The following is a 9,180-nucleotide window of genomic DNA, read 5'->3' as shown; positions in this document are numbered from 1 at the left end:
GTACACACCGTCCTGATGTGAACAGATTAGGATTAGATTAATTTCTAAACTTAAGTCTTAACACGTTGCAAAATGTCTTCATAAAAACCTGCTGACCCTCTGTTCTTCCTTGATGGCACACATGTACATTTGATCTTGTGTACGATTAGTGACAAGGAGTCAGAGCGGCTGTGAAAGCAGCACACACTCCTCAGATATTGATCTGTCTGTCTTTACACTACACACAGTGAGGGGCAATGCTCCCCTCTATAGTCTTCTGTCAATATTTAGGGAACACATGGCACCGAAATCAAGGTTTAAATTGATTGAGCTACAACAACATGCCCCTTTGCATTATTTTGTGTTTATTCAATTAACTTTATTTTTCACAGGATACTTCAGCATCTATTTTACTTTCCACAGGGTCCAGAGTACGTAAACTCTAAACAGCATAAGACACAAACGATAAACCGTTTAAAAAACATGTCAGTAGAAAGCTGCAGTATGTACACATGCAGATTCTTCAGTCACGTGTGATGTTTTCCACTCTTGAGTTTATCACCTGGTTTGTTCACCTGTAGATGTGTTTAGTTGATCCCAGATAACACCGCAATGAGCAGCACTGCATTTATGGTGCTGTAATATATATAATATTTAAAATTATGTGTATTCTTGATCAATTAACTGACACATTTTGATGTATTTAGCATAAAAATAATGCTACTGATTTTTTTTTTTTTTTTTTTGATCAAATACCACTGCTTCTGATAAAGTTTTTTAAAACATTTAGAATTTATTTTGTTGTCAAGCAGGGAAATTAAAAAAGAAGGAAGGGACATCAACAGGGCTGGGTATCATTTAAAAAATTACGATATCAGTACCAATACCAATACCCTACTGTGATACTGATATCAGTGGAGTGCTTCAACACTTTTTTGAAGGATCCTCTTTAAGAAGAATGCTTGTAGTGATTGGCTGTGCCTGAATGCAGGTGTCGTTATACTGAACCATCTGAGAAATCGTCCTCATAAACTGTTTGGAAAAGGGCAAGCACTTTCAAAAGACACGTGGCAGGTGATTGGATGAACCATCTGTCTATCACGTCTAACACGGGCTAACTTCAACCAATCATGTGCCAAAGCCGTCCAGGTGAAGTGTGAAAGCATCTTTTCCATCGAGAAAAGCCTTCAGGTCTGTTCTCTGCTCTTCTGTCAATGAAGAAAAACTCTGATATGACTGATGCTATCACAGCATCTACACCAGCCTCTTCAGGAGTTGCCATTGTTTGCTCGAGACAAGTTGCTTCCATGGACGTTTCTCGCTGCTGTCACACCTAAAACCACGCCTGTAGCTGCCAGTAGTCGCTCCTAGGACGCCGATTGGCTGCACTGCTTTTGGTGTGGACACAAATGGAAAAAGCTGAAACCTGGCGAGATGGATTCTCATGTGATCTTGTGAATCCTGCTGCCTCGCTGCCTCTGTAATCTCTGTGTCTTTGATAACCACCAAGAGTGACATCTCACTGCCCAGTCAGTCTGAAATATCTCTGAAACCGAGCGCTATCCAGTTTAGTCTCCCAGTTGTGTCCTCGTCTGATTTGTTTCAGAGAAATAAGGCATTATTTTCTGATTTTTTTCACAGCGGTTATGTTCAAAGCACAAATAAAACCCCTAAGCCCCCACACAGTCATTCAACCCTATGCTAATCACTGCACCATCTGATTTGATCTGAATACAGTCTAACTGTATCTAGTTTTGTGTAAACTCAAGTGGTCATTTTCTTTAGACTATGGCTCACCAAGTAAATCAGGTCTCCTAACGTTAGTCAAAGCATGAGATGTTTACACATTGAATTAACATCATATAAAAGAAAACATTTAACATGCTGCTATTAAATTATATATATATCTGATGCAGGGATTTTCTACCCAGAAGTTATTGTAAATAAACATTGTGATTCGTTATATAAGTTTACATACCTAATCTGACAGATGTGTGAGTACTATATTGAATGTATACTAATCATACTGAAATTATTGAAGTGGGCCGATTAAAATATAATTCATGTATTTCGTGTCACATTCGGGGGCCGCACAAAGTGTCTCTGAGGGGTCGCACTTTGAGAACCCCTAGTCCTGTGTTAAGACCCATGAACACGTGTGTTTTTAGTTGTGTCTAACAGCCTGGCAGAAATTGCTTAAATGTAGCTTTGATGTGACCCCTGATTATTGTGCATCATTAACAGGATGCGATTTCCGTCTCTGCTTTAACCTTCCACTTCAAATTTTGACCCTGTCAGCTCTGTTTCCTGAGAAATTGTGTATTTTTTCCGTTTTGTGGCCTGAGAAAATCCAGCAGATTTCACACAGATTCGATCCATTCTGTGCTTTGCAGGCATTTCAGTTGGAAAGCAGGTAAATAAGTATCAGTCATAATCTTGTTTGTTTAGGACAATTACAGCAGCAACTCAAAATCATGTGCTTTTTTTTTTTTGGGATGTGCTGCAATCGAAAGGACATGATTAGGCTGCAGACGGCATGTGGACATGCTGATACGCTGATAAGCTGCATGTGTTGTAAAATCTACAGCTCGCTTATCATATTTGCACTACTTCACTATTTATTGTGCGGTGCTGATAGCGGCACTGCTGAACAGACTTTCCTAGAAGTTTCTAGATGTTGATTGTATATGAATTACTGTTTGACTTGAATGCACTGATACTGTAATGAGATGTTTTGCATGTGTATTTAGTATAAGTATTTATTTATTCATATGTGATTAACATTTAATAAAATGATTACTGACACTTAAATGCAATGCAGGTTTTGTTTTATGGGCTGGTCAGAAAATGACTCTTGTTGTCTCAGTGAAATTGTCTTTGCAACTTTTAAACCTTCATTATTTTAGCCATCACGTGCAAAATGATCACATCTATCATTAAAACTCTCAGACATTCATGTATATCCCATACATGTATGACATTTGGCAGCATATATGTTTACATTTTATGACTACAGTCTTTCTCATTTTGGTTCATTTTTCGAAACAGTCTTAACTCAACTCTAAGTGTAAATGTCCCAACTGTTTCCTGGGACATCACAACTCTGTTGCAATGTCTGCAGATGGAAATGACTCACTTAAAACATTGTGCAACTATGTATTGTTTTACTGTGTATATTGTAGACAACTGTACCTACTCTACTGGACATCTGTCAAAACACATGGAATTTGCTTGAATAAATGAAAATTTCAAATCTGTTGTGAAAAACAAACTATGTGGTCAGAGATTCTAACTTATTGTTTTGAAAAACTAAAAAAAAACTGTAATGCTAATTGGTTAGTGTTAGTAAAAAATTATAAACATGGTAAACATTACACCTGCCAAAGATCAGCATGTTAGCATTGTCATTGTCAGCCTCTTTGCATGCTAATGTTAGCATTTCACTCAGGACCCAGATGCACTGTGCCATGAGAGATGATTTTCTTTTTTAAAAACAAAATAATATTGAAATTTCCACCCACCCATGAGACTATGATAATGAATTGACTGTAAGATGATCTGGTTAAACTGTGACCAGAGTGGTGCTGTGAGACTTGTGAAGTGTCATATGTGTTGTGATGTGTGCACACTGTACATCATAGTATATTGTTCTTTAATTCAAAATGTATTTTAAAATTGTAATCCTGCTAATAATCCCAGTTTTTACTACGCGAATGTATCTATAATCCGATCCCATCTTTTTTTTTTTTTTATCTGTAACTGTAATGGAATACAGTTATCTTCTTTTGTATCCATATTATGTAATCCTATTACATGTAATCCATTACTCCCCAAGTCTGACTGTGAATCAACTCATTAGTCACTCATGTATCAACAACCTACACAGTTACTGTGGCAGCATAGAGTCAGTCAGGTCCTCAGAAGTAGAGCAAAGGTTGAATCTAACACAGTTTTGCCAAAGTCCAGTCACAATGTGTGTGTGTGTGTGTGTGTATAAAAGCATATGTGTGTGTATGTCCACTGGGAGGAGCCCAAATGTACAGCGTATATGATGTACTGTACAGATACAGTACACTGTATGTTCTGTACAGATTACAGTGTGTGTGTCCTGCAGTCAACGTGCAAGGACTTAATAGAGGTGATAGGAAAGGGACTTTCAACTAGGAAGGTGGTCACAAAAATGTGTGTGTGTGTGTGTGTGTGCGTACATGTGCGTGCGTGTGCATGTGTGTGTGTGCGTAGATGTGTGTGCGTGCGCATATATGCATGTGTGTGTGTGTGTGTGTTGTCCGTGTGTGTGCTTGAGTGCCTGTAGGCACACGGGTGTTGTACGGATGTTCTATGATTTCAAGCAGCTTTTCTACACTTCTGAACTGTATAATTCTCTATAAAGACTCTATAAATAATTTATTCACTGAACTCCCTTCATGAAAATGTTATGTTTATGTTTGTTTCTATAAACAATTCAATCAGTAATGGTACTGATGCAACACACCCCTGAGAAGATAACAACTCATCCATCATCTTTTATCATCTTTTTATGATAATGTCTCATGTTCAATATTTTAGTTTATTTTTGTTTTTATTTTTTTTGGGATGCATAAGTACAGGTACATATGAGAAAAAAATAATAAAATAACACAACATAATAACAAAACTTTACAATGGAATGCTATATAATGTTATATATATACATACTATAATAAAGTTTTTCCAATGCAATGTTCCTGTCACAATTTATGGTTGTGAATTTTTAATGTACTGACCTTTCAGTAATTTGGACTTAATGCTGACCTTAATTATCTCAGTCAAGGAGGCTTAATAAATGTGTCTGTATGTGATCAACTGAAAAACTAATGGGCGGATTAGAATTAACTTTACTACAAATAATCATACATTTACAATAAAGATACTGTCGCTATGAAGTTTTGTGACTGTATAGGCTTTTTTCTTGGTAGATAATGACTCCTAACCTATGATTCATATACAGGTCTCTGTTGTCATATTTTCTGCGTCATAATGCACACACATGTAAAATGTGCAGAATGTGTCTTGGCTGGAAAAGATGTTGTCTGGATGGCATCATATGTTGCTCCAAAACATGCATGTACCTTTCAGCATTAATGGGGCCTTCACTGATGTGACAGTTACCCATAATGCTATGGGCACTAACCGACCCCTATATCGTCACAGATGCTGGCTTTTGTTAGCGCTGGTAACAATCTGGGCCCCGTTTCCCAGAGCCTTCGTAACTCTGGGAAACAGTGTGTAACCTTAAGAGAGACCTTAAAATACAACTTTCGACGCACGTAGCGCTACGAAGGCTCTGGGAAACGGGCTCCAGGATGGTCCTTTTCCTCTTTAGCCTGGAAGAAACAACATCCATGATTTCCAAAAGTAATTTAAAGTGTGGACTCATCAGACCACAGGACACTTTTCCACTTTCAGTCAATCTCAGATGAGCCTGTGGCCTGGAGAAGTCTCTCTCACTTTAGTCTTAAATTACATTTGTAGATTCAGCGATTAACTGTGTTTAAAAACAACAGTTTTCTGAAGTGTTCCCCAGAAAATATGACCATAACCTTTATACACTCATGTCAGTTTTTTTCCTTAAATTGTCTTTGTATTGTTTCCAACTGAATAGTGGTTGGAAAAAAAAATGCACATCATTGCATTTTTTAACACAGTGTCCCAACCTTTTTGGAACTGAAGTTGTACCTGAGCAACTTGAAATACTTAAGTTCTCTAACTCTTCAAATAATGCTACCCTTGAATAAAAAAAAATAAAAATTAAAACAAAGTAATACAGAAATGTGAGGATTCCTGCACAATCTTTTATCCTACATGCATATATTCTCTTTGCTGTGCGTTACATGATAAACCTAATCAGTTTTCACAGAACTTCTCTATCAGTGAGGTTTTTATCAGGTTTGGTCTAAGGTGCTATCTGTCAGCTCCAGATTAGGCTCCAGAACAATATAGCTGTGAGCGACCATGTTGGTTTATGACACAGCGATACTCTGTGCATTACTTCATTGTGTCTGGACTTTCAGCCAGTGTTTGCTCAATCAGACTGACTGACCGGTCAGTAAACTGTAGGAGACTGTACTGCAAACTGTATCATCTAGGTAATAGTGCTGCCGATTAATGGATTTTTTGGACTAAAAAGAAGCATTTTAACCAATGCATGTGCAGTATACACCAATACAAATACTAATAGAAAATTTTGAAGATAATGAAGAAAAATCATTTTGGTTTTTGGAAAAATCTGTAGCATTTTGTTCTTTTTACAGTGTGCCAGGATCATATGGCTGGATGCACATGGCAGACCTAAAGGCAGGGAGGGGCTAGAATGAATACATAAGCTCACAAATTATATGTTAATATGAGCTGTGGCCAATCACATCAGCTCCTCTCGTCCCTTTTGAAACCAAAGGCCTGCCCACCACAACAAGCTAAAAATTAGCAGCTAAATGTACAGAAATCCAAATAAGATCCTAAGATCCAACAATAATTCCACCTAAAGCAAATTTTTCTATCAAAGTTGAAGTGCTTTCTCTGCACAAACAGAAAGGCTGGTCTTCATGTGTTCTAAGTTTTATTTAATGGAAACTGATTTCTGACTGACTTCTTGAAGACGTTTTGTCTCCAAGTGTCCATCCAAGAAGCTTCTTCAGTTCTGACTGACTGGTTTGGGAGTTCAGGTATTAAACCTAGGCTTAAATTAATTAAACCTAGGTTTAATACCTAAACAAACCTTGCTACGAATTAGAAAAATTAGTTAAAAAATATTTTTTAGGGGGGCTTTTATGCCTTTAGTCTTCGGACTAAATAGGACGTCTGAAGATACAACAGTAAAGAGTGAGAGAGTGCAGCAAATGGACTGCGGGGGGGGGGGGGAGTTGAACCCAGAGTCACTGCAGAGGATCCACAGTCTCAGTACATGGAACGAACACTCCACTGACTCAACCACCAGGCCACCGGCATTGATTTCATTTTACGTTTTCAATTCACAGCTGCAGCAATTGGCAAGAAAAAATTAGTTGATTCCATTAAATTCCTGTATGGTGTGTGATTTGTTTGTGGTTTGCAGTGATAAAACTGTTTCATGCACTTTTCATGCGTGATCCTTGTCTGATTGAATCATTCTGACAAACCTAAAATGGCAGAATTTGAACCTTACAAGTTGGCAAAGCAAATTTTTGCAGATTTGGTGAACAACTCAGCTCAACAATCCATACTGAGGGATTGGGAAACGTGATTAAGGAGTCTGCAGATAACCACTGATTACACAGAGCAAAGCCTACAGTCGATAACATCTGCACTGCTGTACCCCTTTCAAACTGTCAGGTGGTAACGTTATCGTGCAGCTTGATCATGCACCGTCAGGAAGTTATATGCTCTGTACATTTAACACAATGCAGTTTAACAATGGGAAATAAATAAATGATAAAGGTGAACAGTACTTACAGTACAAAATAGAATCAGTGTTCTCAGTGGATCAAACAGTTGACCTTTAAGCTCAGTAATTGATTAGGCAAGAGTACCTACAGCTGCCCTGCTGGGGGACTTGCACATGTCTGTCTCCTGTCAGGTGGGTCACCGAGTTCATAATCACTCTGATGGGCCTCATCAGGTGGGCGACGGCAGCAGGATGTGCCATTCTTTCATTTCTTTTGACTAAAAACTGCCAGATGCAACCAGCGGAGATATGCAAGGTTCTGCGATTAACATGAACATGACACCCACATACGTTGTTCTGAGCTGAAACAAGATTTCAAGATGAAACTGTTGTTGATCACTTGCGTCCATAACGGCCAGTTAAGAAGAGTGTGGACAAAATATGTTTTGCGAGGTCACAGTGACCTTGATCTTTGAACTTTGACCACCAAAAGCTAATCAGCTCATCCTTGAGTCCAAGTGAACATTTGTGTCAAGCTTGAAAAAATCCCCTCAAGGCGTTCTTGAGATATTGTGTCACACGAATGGAATGACCTGAAAACATGCCGCCAGTGGAAACAGCTGTCTCCAGCATTGAGCTGTTAAAAAAAAAAAATCAAGATTTTTCTAAAATTCTGAGTCACAGAGGTCCTTCAGCATACAATCATGAATGTGCACAAAAAAAATTAGGCTGATTGATCCAGTAGTATGTGAGATTAGCTGCGGACAAGCTGTAGGACTGTACACATGCAGGCGATCGCCTGGAGGGTATAAGTATCATAACATTTAAAAATTAAATTTACAAAGTAGCATAAGACAAAGAAGCCATACCAGCTTGTCTGCATTAAGCACAAATATGTGTTAGCTTTCCCATCATCTTTCATTTATCTGCTTCCTCTCCGCATCAACTTTATTTTTCTTGGACATTTTGTGAGGCTGCTACCATTAACGCTACCTGCTGCAACAGCTCAGCATGAGTCCCACTGCTGGAAACGGCTGATACTGAGACACTGTCCAGCATACTTCTGACATCTAGCAGCAAGATGTCTTCATTGTGCAGATTGTGTTCACAGTACCTCCCGTAACCAAGCATAGAACTGTGTTTAGCAGTGCAAGCTCTCACAGGCCACATAAAATGAGGTGCTGGGCCAGTTTCGGCCTGCAGGCCTTGAGTTTGACACATGTGCATCAGATTTTTGGGGATCAATGAGAGCTTGCAGATGCATTGCTCAACTGCAACGAGGGCTGGTGAATGACCCTCAAGCTGCACTGTATATCTTTACAATTGTCATTCAGCAAAGACTGCTGCTTTTAAAATAAAATGATCTAAATGAATCTAAGTATATGAAAATTAGACATGAGGGATTCAAGCGTCAGCTAAATGTCTCACAAAGTGTCCAGAGGCTTGGGCTCCCTTTGGACTCTATCTGTGTACATGTCTGTCAGTGCAAACACTGTCAGTATCTGACAAACTTTTAAAAGGTGCTGATGGGGATATATTGCAACAGGCCATTACACAATGTTCAAATGTAGTTATGTGATCAATGTAGAAAAGAACAAAATATATATATTTTTAAGCACTGCTTGTTCTTTCAAACTCTGCATAGGAGCTTAAACTCCTATGGAACTTAAAATACTACCAATAAAATCTAATGAAAGAGAAGAGTTCAGTCTAGCTAAGGTTATCACTGTTTATTTATTTATTGCATATGCCGTACCTAGCAGAGACTGGACCGCAGTCCCAAATTAAACAGCAAATCA

Source organism: Lutjanus erythropterus, chromosome 15 (assembly GCF_056507025.1).
Source record: "Lutjanus erythropterus isolate fLutEry1 chromosome 15, fLutEry1.hap2, whole genome shotgun sequence".
In the NCBI taxonomy this organism is placed as follows: Eukaryota; Metazoa; Chordata; class Actinopteri; order Lutjaniformes; family Lutjanidae; genus Lutjanus; species Lutjanus erythropterus.
This window is presented reverse-complemented; position numbering follows the sequence as displayed.